Source organism: Glycine soja, chromosome 9, assembly GCF_004193775.1.
Source record: "Glycine soja cultivar W05 chromosome 9, ASM419377v2, whole genome shotgun sequence".
In the NCBI taxonomy this organism is placed as follows: domain Eukaryota; kingdom Viridiplantae; phylum Streptophyta; class Magnoliopsida; order Fabales; family Fabaceae; genus Glycine; species Glycine soja.
In genome coordinates this window covers 10,766,131-10,779,183 of record NC_041010.1, presented here as the reverse complement: position 1 = coordinate 10,779,183, position 13,053 = coordinate 10,766,131, and positions in this window count along the sequence as shown.

Genomic DNA, 13,053 nt, shown 5'->3' with positions numbered 1-13,053 from the left:
ATGCAATTTTTCAAAAGAACCATTGAGAAGTTATACTTCAACCTCCTTAACTTACAGAACCGAACACATTCCTTTTGGGATACTTTCGATGATGTGTTCCAATCTCTACATGGTAAGCTTTCCACATTGAATTCAGCACCTAATGTTATATTAGATGGGAATTGGGTATCTTAACATAAGAGATTTCAGATGGACTTTAATCCTAATCCCACAGCCGACCTTTTCACGAGATCTCTACTTAACCCTTTGGTTAAATGATCGGCCAAATTATGCTGAGTTCTCACAAACTCCACTGATATCACACCATGCATGATTAACTCCCGAACCATGTTGTGTCTAACACCCAAGTGTCTAGACTTCCCATTATACACTTGACTATATGCCTTAGCCAAAGTTGCCTGACTATCACACCTGATAGACATGGGAGGTATAGGTTTGGGCCACAATGGAATCTCATAGATCAGATTTCTTAGCCACTCAACTTCTTTACCAGCTGCTGCTAAAGCTACAAATTCAGATTCCATTGTTGAATTTGTAATGCAGGTATGTTTCTTGGATGCCCAAGAGATAGCACCTCCTTCAAGGAGGAATACCCAACCACTTGTGGATGAATAATCCTCCATATTGGTTATCCAACTTGCATCAGAGTAACCTTCAATAACCGAAGGAAATCCAGTATATGTCAAACCATAGTCAATGGTTCCCTTTAAGTACTTGAATACTCTATTCATAGCTTGCCAATGATGAGAACTAGGATTACTTGTAAACCTACTGAGTTTAGCAACAGCATAAGCTATATCAGGCCTAGTACTAATCATTGCATACATGAGTGATCCTATCGCCCTTGAGTATTCAAGTTGAGACACTGCTACACCTTTATTAGGTAATAGCTTCAGGTTAGGATCAATGGGAGTACTTACCGGAGAACAATCTTTAAAATTAAATTTCTCCAATATCTTCTCAATATAATGTGATTGAGAGATGGAAATGCCATTGTTTCCACGTTTGATCTTTATTCCTAAGATCACATCCGCCTCCCCCATATCTTTCATATCAAACTTAGAAGACAAAAATGCCTTAGTTTCATCAACTTGATCTTGGTCGGTACCAAAGATCAACATGTCGTCTACATACAGACAAATGATAACTCCTTTGCCATGAGTATCAAACTTGTTGTATAGACATTTATCTGCATGGTTTATAACAAAACCACTAGACAACACAACCTCATCAAATTTTTGATGTCATTGCTTAGGCGCTTGTTTCAAGCCATAAAGAGATTTCATCAGTTTACACACCTTATTTTCATTTCCTGGCATAACAAACCCTTCAGGTTGTTTCATGTATATCTCTTCATCCAATTCACCATTTAAGAATGCAGTTTTCACATCCATTTGGTGAATCACCAGATTGTGGATAGCAGCAAGTGCTAACAACAGTCTAATAGTGGATATCCTAGCAACAGGAGCATATGTATCGAAAAATCAATACCCTCCTTTTGCCTAAAGCCTTGGATAACCAATCTGGCTTTGTACTTGTCAACAGTACCATCCACTTTCATCTTTCTCCTAAAGATCATCTTACATCCTAATGGCTTACATCCAGGAGGTAAGTCAACCAATTTCCAGGTATTATTTTGCATGATGGAATCCATCTCACTTTGGATTGCTTCTTTCCAGAATACAGCATCCCTTGAAGCCATTGCTTCACTAAAAGTCTTTGGGTCTTCCTCAACATTAAGGCAATATTGATATTGAAATTCAATATCATTCCTTGACCCTTCAACCAAATAGAGTTGAAAGTCATCACCAAATGACTTAGCCTTTCTTACTCTCGTACTCTTTCTAGTTTCAGTACTAGTTGAAGGTATATCCTCAATATTAACTGAGACTTTCGACATGGAATTCATGTCCTTTGGCCTAGGTATAGATGTAAACCTTTGTTCATCAAAGATAGCATCCCGTGACTCTATAACCGAGTTCACAGCAACAGAATCATTAGATTCTAGCACATAGAATCTATATGCTTTAGAATGTTCAGCATATCCAATAAATATGCAATCTATACCTCTTTCACCTATGGTTTTCCTTTTAGGTTCTGTAAGCCTGACTACAGCCCTACATCCCCAAATTTTGAGATAACTCAAATTTGGTGTCTTTTTGTGCCAAAGTTCATATGGGGTAACCTTATTCCTTTTGTTAGGAATTCGGTTCAACAAGTAACAGGCTGTCAACATAGCCTCACCCCAAAATCCTTCACTTAAACCCGAATAGGATAACATGGAATTCACCATTTCTTTCAAGGTTCTACTCTTCCTTTCGGCTACACCATTCTGTTGTGGTGTATAGGGAGCTGTAGTTTGATGTATTATTCCAGTAGATTGAAAATAAACCGGATCATAATACTCACCTCCCCTATCCGTACGAAGAGTTTTGATTAGCCCATTTTGATGAAGTTCTACCTTTTTCTTGTAAATTTTAAATTTATCAAGAGCTTCATCTTTTGTATTTAATAAATATACATAACAATACCTTGATGCATCATCAATAAAAGTAACAAGATATTTTTTATGACCTAATGATGGAGTAGCATGCAAATCACACAAATCACTATGAATAAGGTCTAAGACTTTAGTCTCACTTTTAACATCCTTAAAAGGTTTCCTAGTGATCTTGGTCAACATGCAAGTTTTGCATTTTTCAATGTTCATATCAAAAGGAGGAATCATACTTGTTTTTGACATATCTTTTAATCTTTTGTAATGAACATGTCCTAATCTAGCATGCCAAATTTCTGATTTTGTCATATTAGTTATAGAACTACACGAGGCCATACAAACAGATTCATGAACAAAAGGAACATCAACGTTTAATTTAAACATTCCATTACAATGATAACCAAATCCAACAAACGAGCCATGTCTTGACAAGATGTACTTGTCACTTTCAAGTACTTGCTTGAAACCACAATTATTTAAAACCATACCAGACAATAAGTTCTTACGAATACCAGGTACAAATAAGACATTATCCAAATACAAACTTTTTCCGGAAGTAAAAACTAAATTCACACAACCTAATCCTAGAATTGGTTCAGTTGCAACATTGCCCATCTTCACAATAGAGCCATCATCGATTGGTCTAAATTCCTTGAACCAACGACGATCTTTGCACACATGGCTTGTTACTCCCGAATCAAACCACCAAGCAACGTCATCATCCTGCACATAGAATGCATCAGATATTAGTGATACATAATTTGAATTCGTATTCGAATTAAAATTATTCACTACAATCTGACCTTGTTGCTTTTCAGGATCATTAGACCCACTTGGACCAGCCTTGTTCTTTCCTTTGAACACCCGGCAATCCCTCTTTAAATGACCAAGTTTCCCACACTTCCAACATGACAATTTTGTCTGTTTGTTTGGACCTTTGTTCTTATTTCCTTGAAATTTTCGTTTGTTACCTTTAGCATTGTAATTTTGCTTAACTGTTCCACTTTCCTCTACCATATTAACGGAAGAGGAACCTGCTACGGTTTTATCATTGACTTTGTCAATTTCCTGAGCCCTCAACGACTCCTCAATCATGAAATGACTACCGAGTTGAACCAGAGTCAACTCTTCCTTCATATGTTTCAAGGTATGCTTGAAGTCTTTCCAAGAAGAAGGCAGTTTATCAATTATAGATGAAACTGCAATGGATTCATCCATTTTCAAATCATGTTGAGTAAACTGACCCAAAATCCGCAGCAGTTCATTATATTGCTCCATAACAGGCCTCGAATCAATCATTTTGTAATTAAGGAAATTACTAACTAAGAATTTGTTACTTGAGGCATCTTCTGCCATATACTTGGATTCAAGAGAGTCCTATAATTCCTTAGCAGACTCAACATTTTGATAAATATCAAAGAGAGAGTCAGACATACCGTTCAGAATGTGTCCACGACAAATGTAATCGTCGTTCTCCCATTTCGAACGCTTCCTTGTTTGATCCAGAGTTTCGCCTTCCATATACACCGGCATCGGTGTACTCAGCACATACACCACATTCAATGTTGTCAAGAGAAAGTGCATCTTCTTCTGCCATCTTTTGAAATCCTGCCCTTCAAACTTGTCCAACTTCGCAAACTTGCTTGTCATCTTCGAACTATCTTTTGTTGGTTAAATTTTGAAAATCGAGATAATCCTGGATAAATCTGAAGTCGTGTATAAACACTTTCAGATTGAATCAAATTTCGGGGTTCAACCAAAATTGTTCAATCGGATAAAATCAGAAGATTATAATTCAAGAGTTTTGTTTTGGTCTTGTGAGTTTTTCACATGTTATGCTTTCTGAACCAGGATGATTATTTATAATCAAAGAACAGGTGGTTTTTGGCGGTTTATGGAAGTTATTTATTTTTAAAAATTGCCGTTGATGGAAGTTTTAGTAACTTCCATGTAACTTCCAACCGTTGATGGAAGTTTTAGTAACTTCCATGTAACTTCCAACCTTTGCCTAAACCGAACATCTCGTTATTACATTAAAACAAGCGTGCACTCTTATTTTAACATAATAAAGAGATCAATTACACTAAAATGTCCAACACAAAGTTGAACGGATAAGGCATGCATGGCATGCGGATTAACAGTGAGACAAGTTCTGCACAGAAAGAATGATTATTATTGTGATCACTGGTGAAACTTAGATTTTGCATGTCCTTTTTTTCACTCTTCTTTAACCGTTACGAATTCGTCATGGGATTATGAGAGAGGATAGATATATCATATATGCATGCATTTTCATTTTCTTTATCTATGTTTCTTTATTTTCGGAAATCCGCAACGAAATCATGACCAGGATATGAAATTTGTCCGCGATTCGCTCTTTCCATTCATGGAAATCTTAAAGACATTCGAAGGACATTTTAACGAATCCCAATCTCTCTTTCGATCTCTGCAGTCTCAGATTGGGTTTTCTTCGCATTTGACCGTTTTTTCCACATTCTTTGACTGTCAGTGATAATCTAGCTAATCTAACTTTGTTTTCCTACTTTTCCACCAAATCATTAGTAGGTAGTTACTCCATCTATAATCATAAAATCTTTTTAATTAATTTAAGTCTTTTAAGAAAAATGGATAATTATATTAAATATATTAATTATTTGTATTATTATTTCAAAATTATTATTTTTTATTTTTATCCACTTAATTGTTTCTTATTAATTTTTAGAGAGAGAATAATTAATTAAAGACATTCAAGAGAAAAAATAATTAATGTAATTAGAAATTAGAAAATGATTTTATAAACCAAGATAAATAATTTTTTTTTAAAAATCTTATAATTGGAGGTGAAAGAAATAATTAGTTAGAAGTAAGTAGTTGTGTGCCAAATGTTTAAAAATAACTATGCTTATTAATTTTCACGCGTTTTAATTAAAATAATTTATCTACATATTAATAAATTGATATATATTAAAATTATCAAAGAAATCCACAATCATAATTTAATATATATATATATATATATATATATATAAATTAAAGCTTAGGCATAATTAAAGTTTATTGTCTGTTCCCAACAATGCATTTTGTGACAAATTTTTATTTATTTTATAGTTATTGTGATAAACTATTGAAATACAAAAAACAAACCTGATTGTTCTATTATATATGTATCTGTTCTTATTTGTTTAACAATTATATTTATAATTTCAATACTATTATAAGATAATGTTTTATTATAAAATATTTTGTTTGATAATTATTTGTTCTTGTCCCTTCTTATTTGTTCCATATTGTGTAATGGTATGCAATATACACTTATATTAAAAAAATATTAATTACAGTTAAAATACTTTGTCTATAAAACTACTTTTACTAAAAAGAGTTAAATAAACATTGAAATTTTACTTAAATATTTAGTTGCAGTATTAATGCTACCCGTGTGTATTAATAAGTAGACGGGAAGACAAATTTTCTTTAAAGAGATAGACACATGTAACCTATTAGAAAAACTATATAAGAATACAAGTGTAAAATACAGATTTTAAATTTTAAAAAATATAAAAAATCATAAAAAATATTTTATACATTAATAATGTAAAGTTATTCTCAGATGAAAAAAAAACAACCTCATGTCCTAAATTGAATAATAGGAATAAAAATTTTAGATCCAAACACAAAATTAATGTTATAAATATATTTTCTTCAGTCGACACTTGCTAATAAATTTTTTAGTTCATTTATTAAGTAATCTTAATATACTTTTTATTTAAGTTGTTTTAGAAAAATATTTATTTTTGTAATTGTGTTCCAAAGTTTTAAGTATAAACAATACTTTTAAATTTATGTTAAATTAACCATGTTAATAATTTAATTATTATTTCATTTTTTATTATGTAAAATAATAAAATTCTTTCTTTAAGAATTAAAGTAGACTATATTGTTAATATAAAGAATTTTTTGCATGATACATAAAAATAATATTTTTTATCTAATACATAATCTCTAACCATGTAAAAGGGGGTATGACACTAAGTTTGTGGTTACGCTTCCACAATGTTGACTTAGCAACCCCGATAAATGTGAGACATAATTGTATTGGTAAGAGCTCGCCATTGTATTGTGGCTAAGGGTGTACTCCCAACAATCATCCAGGTTTAAATTGTGTATGTCCAATGAGTCTGGGAGTTCTAGTAGTAGTGATCTTGAGAATACAAAGTGTTAAAAGTTAGTTGGAAAAAGTAGGGTTACGAGTAAGACCCATGAGCATACCACGTGAAGTGGGTGCTTGTTGTTATTTGTGACTGACAGGCCGTTTGGGAGTTCCAATGGCAATGATGTTGGACAAGTTGTCTCAATAACTTAAGAGGGGGGTGAATTAAGTTTCAAAATTTCTCACTAACAAACTTTTAACCCTCTTCTAAAAGATAGGCTCAGAATGCAGAAGAAAAAGCAGCAATCAATTTAATAATGTTCTTTAAACATGCAAGACAAAACTGATTGCAATAACATAAATGAGATAAGGGAAGAGAGAAATGCAAACTCAATTTATACTGGTTCGGTCACTTCTCGTGCCTACGTCTAGTCCTCAAGCAACCCACTTGAGATTTTCACTAACTTTGTAAAAATCATTTTTACAACTTTTGAACACCCAAGGAATCCTTTTCTCGTGTGTTTAGGAAACTCACAATTCAAGAGACAACCAGTCTCTTGATTACAGTTGACTTTTTGAAAAGAACATAAAGATTTCTCTCCTTTAGAGTGGATAATACAATTTGAAGTTCCTGGATGAACTCTCAATAGATTTGCAAGTGTTTGTCCAAGAGTTATTGAGAGAGCATTTGACAATGAAGTTCTTTTGGAATATCTTTCTCTTGCTTTTTGAAATCAGACACACATATATATAGGTCATTCATGCCTTTTCAAAATGTTTTGAAGAGATGTGTCTTTTCAAAAAAGATTTTTCTGAATTTTTTTCACTGGTAATCGATTACAGGTTTCTGGTAATCGATTACACAGTTATATTTTGAAGGGTCATGACTTTTGAATTTGAATTTCAAGAGTTCTGTTGGTGGTAATCGATTACAAACATCTGGTAATCAATTACAGGTTCAAAATTCAAATTCAAAACCCTTTTTAACAGCTATTTTTCAAAATTGTCTTCTGGTAATCGATTACACTACCTAGTAATCGATTATCATAGCCTTGGATGTCTTGGAAACACTTTGTTTTGAGGTAAGGCTTGATCTTTAGTTAATCTTGAAGCAAGGCTTTATTTGTTGAAACAACCTTGTATTAATCTTGAAGTAATGTTTATGCTTTGAAGCAACCTTGTTTGATTCTTCTTTGGCATCATCAAAATCATGTATTCATACATTCACAAATGATCCCAAGAATACAAAGTGTTAAGGATTAGTTGGAAAAATTAGGGTTATGAGTAAGACTCGTGAGCGTACCGCTTGAAGTGGTTGTTTGTTGTTGTTTGTGACCAACAAGTCGTTTGCTTGATGGTTTAAGCAAGGGGAGAGAGACTCACCCATACGCCCTTATTTTTCATGTGAAAATCAATGATTATGTGCAAGTGTCAAACATGGAATGGTTTGGCTATGACAAGGGCTAGGGGTGTAAATGGACTTGTTTGAGGAAAGAAGGATCTTTTGAGGATACCTCATGAGTACAAGTAGGGATATGAGGGATTATATTTTATTGAGTCATTGCTCTTAGTCTTATTCTTGTCAGAAAAAAGGGTAGACTAGGATTTTTATATTTGCTTGTATTTGACTCGAATTTATCATGTATCGTTGTTCAAAGATGTAAAAATGTATTTGTATTTATGAAACAAAATTGTTTAATGAAGGATTTTTTTTTTTAGGATATATATATGTGTGTGTATTGAAGTTTTAGTGTTTGATAAATTAGGTAGCATTTTTTTTTAGAATGATATTCCATTTACCAAGCTTCGTTTACTATGGAATGATGAGTTTTCATTGATTTTCAAGGATTTTTCAAGATAAAGGCAAAAATATACTCACAATTTTGAAATGATGTTTAATCGCTTTCAAGTTTAGAATTAATTCAAAATTTAGAAAATAACCAAAGAAGTTCTTCATAGAAAGAAGGGCGTTACTCATTTCCTAAGACAAAATGGATCACAACAAAATTCATTTATATATCAGTACAAAACTAAACAAGTTTTACCTAACTATATTGCCAAAGGGCACAACATATAGCACTATACTACTTGCTAGTGCACCCTTATCTATTTAAATTTTATACTTAAAATAGTTGTTTCTTATATATTAGATTTTTCATCATTAATTTCATTTGCAAGCATCTTCACTGTCACAAGAAAAGAACATAAGTTAAAGAAGGAAATAATTTAGAGAAATATTTCTTTTATCATTAATGGACAAAGTATTTACGAAAAATAAATAATAAACATTACTTTTTAATTAAAATTCATTTATTACAATCATGCATGAATATTATTTTTGCTAAGAACATTTTCCTGGATCATTCTTGTAGCATATTATTCTTGTTCTAGCATGCTTGGAAGCAAGAATATACCACATAGGCTGTCCCAAGCCCATGAGCATCTGACATATAAAATAAATTACAAAAAATATGTAAAAGAATAGTTAATTTAGTTATAAATAATTAGAACATATCATTGAGAAAAAAGACAGAGAAAGTAAAAGTATGAATAATAATATTGGGGTTAATGCAGTTGGTCAAGTCACAACTAATAATACAATTGTTAATAATATCGATGGACATTTTGTCTAACAAGTAGCAAGACATATTGGATATACAATTTTACATCTTAGAGTAAGAGCACATTCTAAGGCACAATGGGCAATACATTTGATAATTTGAATAACATTGTCTAACTCAATTTGTGGAGATAGAGGATTGACATGAGCTTGGATATATACCAATATAATCATGATCGTAATCATAACTCCAATAAATTGAATCTCATTCTTTGTCATTAATCTTTTCTAAGTCTTTTCAATATATCTCAATCTATGTATAGATGTTAAATCTTGGTTGCGGTATTTCAACTAAAACAAAAGTCAATTAATAAGCATGGAACAATGCATGTAAAATAGTTCCAACCATACCAAAAGAACAAAAGATATATTAGATTTTTTAATTTTAATTTTTTAATGAGAATTTGGTTATTTATTTTATTAGATTACATTTTTTTATTTTCCTACTTATAACATAATCAATAATTTATGTACTTTTAATTCTTTTAATAGAATCTAGTTACTTTATTTTTTTAGATTATATCTTTATTATTTTTCAACTTCTAATATAATTAGTAATTTATGTTCTTTTAAAAAAAATTTAGAACCTAGTTACTTTTTTCGGTCATATTATATTTTTTTTCTAATATAATCAACGTTAATCTTTCTTAGACTATTACAATATTAAATTAATAAAATTCACTTTCTCACTACTAAAAAAAAAGCTTTCTACATCGCCCAATTAACATCGGTTATAGCTAAAACCGATGTTAACGAAAGCGCGATGGCATTTTTGTAATTAAATGGAGTTACTTAAAACCGATGTTAACATGATGTTAAGATGAATATGGTAACATCGGTTTGGGCAAAACCGATGTTAAGTTCATAGAGTTAACATCGGTTTTGAGGAAGCCGATGTTAAGGAGTTGATTTTAACATCGGTTTGTTAAAAAACCGATGTAATGTATTTGATGTTAACATCGATTTTTACAAAACCAATGTTAACTATATTCAGTTAACATCGATTATCCATAAAAAACCTATGTTGTTATGTTTATAAGTTAAAAAAAATTGACATTTCACAAGCCGCGCGCGCTCGAAAACCTTGCCCTCCCTCTTCTCTTTGTCATCCTCCTGCCTGAAATCGCTCCTCTTTCTCCTCCTGCCTGAAATCTGCCGGAAACTGCTCCCTCAACACCCACATTGTCGTCGGTCGAAGCCACAGAACCCGCTACACTGCCGGAAAACCCACATTGTCCTCGCTGGAACCCACAGAACCCCCTACAGTGCCGAAAAACCCATATTGTCGTCGCTGGAACCCCACAGAACCCACATTGTCCTGGGTCGAAGAAAACCCTACATACAATGTTGCTACTAGGGTGTTGAAACACTCATCGCTGCTCAAAGGTCAAAGCTTTCTCTGTGAGGTACGTAGGTCAAATTCGTGTATGCTAAGTTTCCTTGTGAGTGGTTTGACCCAAATTGAGAGTGGCATCGGATAATAAACAAAAGGTTTTTATTTGCGATTCTACAGGCTCCGCTGACGTGAGTGTGTTGCTGGGTTCTCTTGATCAAGGTAACACTAACTTGTATACTTCATTTGACCTATTTTATTTTTTCTGGGTAGTAATAAGTAATGTTACATGATTTTTAGTAACGTGTTGTTCTGTTTGCACTATAACAGAGAATGAACCATGATTTCTGTAGATGGATCCACAGGGGTCTTGAAATTGCCTGCAATTGCTTTAACATTTTACTGTCCAACAGAGGGGGCTTGACTGTTGTTGTTTTAACATATATTTTGTTTCTTGAGCAAGTAATGCTTAAGTATAGATAAAGCTCCCTCCAGTTCTTAGAAGACACCCCTACCTTGCAAGTATTTTGTTAAATAATGTGATTGAAGTAAATTTTTTATTAGATTTAATTAAATAAATGTTTAGTATTTTGTTCTTTCCTATTAGTCTGTTGATAGGTAACTGGAATAAAAGAAAAGCTAGGTGTCTGTTGATGGTGTTGTTATCTTTGTAGGTACATTCCTTTTGTGAAGCCTTTGTTCTATTTGTTTATGTTTTTGAACATTTGAATTTAATATAAAACTGGATTTATCCTAGGCATTTATTAGGGCATATTTATTTGGCTGCTTAGGGTCACGTTCACCAAGAGTTAGGCATTTTCAGCCATGATAAACTGTTAATCTTAGCAGTTTTTTATTGTCTACAAATCATGATCTTTTACTTTTATCATTCACAAGATCACAACTCATGTTGGATGTAATAGAAGTTTGAGTTATACCATGATGATTCACTTGTGATTTCTTTATCCTAATTTCTCATTTTCATGTATAGGTTATCTAGGTCAACAGAGAACTAGAGGTGAAGAAGTGGTCAAATTTGGTCGTCCAATAAGTAACTATTTTTTCATTGAATTTTGATGCTTTGTTTACAGCATGGCCATTTAAGCTACATGCAATTATATTGTTAATGACTCTTGACTCCATCATCAACTAGATTGCATGTTTACCCATTGTGCATTTTCTTGGGTACTATATAGGAGAGAGATATTGGTGGTTAGTTTAAATAACTGGATGAAAGGGTTGAAAAAATAATTTTAATAAAAGGAAAAAAGGAAAGAATCTAGAAAATTGTAGTCCTATTGAAATAAAGGAAACTTAGATGAGCATAAAGAGAATGATAAATTACTAGAATGCATGAGGAAGTGTTGGAGATAGATATATTTTTTAACAGATTGTACCATCTTCCTCTCTATATATTGGTATTAAGGGATTTATTAATTGAAACAAATGGTTTTTTTTTTATTTATACTTTTCAAGCATTTAGAAGAAAAAATGTAAGATTAGGAGATGTCTTTGAGCTGATTTTGGTTCAAAAGAGAGAAGAGAGTGAGTTGGTTATTCTTCCATGCTTAATTTGTTGGTTTTCTGATAGTAATCTTTCTGGTTCTCTTATTTGGTTTCCATCTAGCTGTGAATCAGTTATCATCTTGGAATATTAAATATTAGCAGTTCTTAAATTTTTAGTGTAAGTTTTTTTTTTTTTTATCGGCAAAGATAAATAATATATATTGAAAGAAGTACCAGAGGTACTTATAATACAAAGAAGATCCATATAAATGGTTCCACAATCAGACATTGATATTATGAGGGGGAACCAAGCTATGGATACAAAATGCATATGAATTTACATGTATAAATCTCATAACTATGCAATCCCCTGCTGATACATAAAACTTTGTGGTAGATTACTTGACCAGTGATTGAAATGCACTGTGAAATCCTTCTCAAAACCCCTAAACCAAGACCATAGAAGGAATATGGCTTCTTCAAACAGCTTATTAGCATCAAAATTCGCATTAGAGAAGACTATACTATTCCTAAGTTTCCAAATAGACCAGGTTAAAGCTAGCCACCAACAATGCCATCTATTATTTCTTACACCAGCAGGTTGAACACCCAAATGATGAAGGAAGTGCTGCTGTGGGCTTAATGGAAAAGCACCCTTAACTTGCAGCCATGACATGGTTTCCCACCATATGGGTTGAACTTTGCTGCAATGAAAGAAAAGATGGGATGCATCCTCTTGTTGGGTTCTGCAGAGAGGACAAAGTGAATCTGTGAGTTGAATTTGTCTTCTCTGCAAGTTTTTTCTTGTCGGCAGCCTATCTCTTAATAATCTCCACGCAAACACCAAAAACCTAGCTGGAACCTTTATCCTCCAAAGCTTCTCAAAACATTCCTCCTGACTGCTATCTGTTGCTTCTTCTCCTATCAAATCATAGGCACTACGAGTTGAA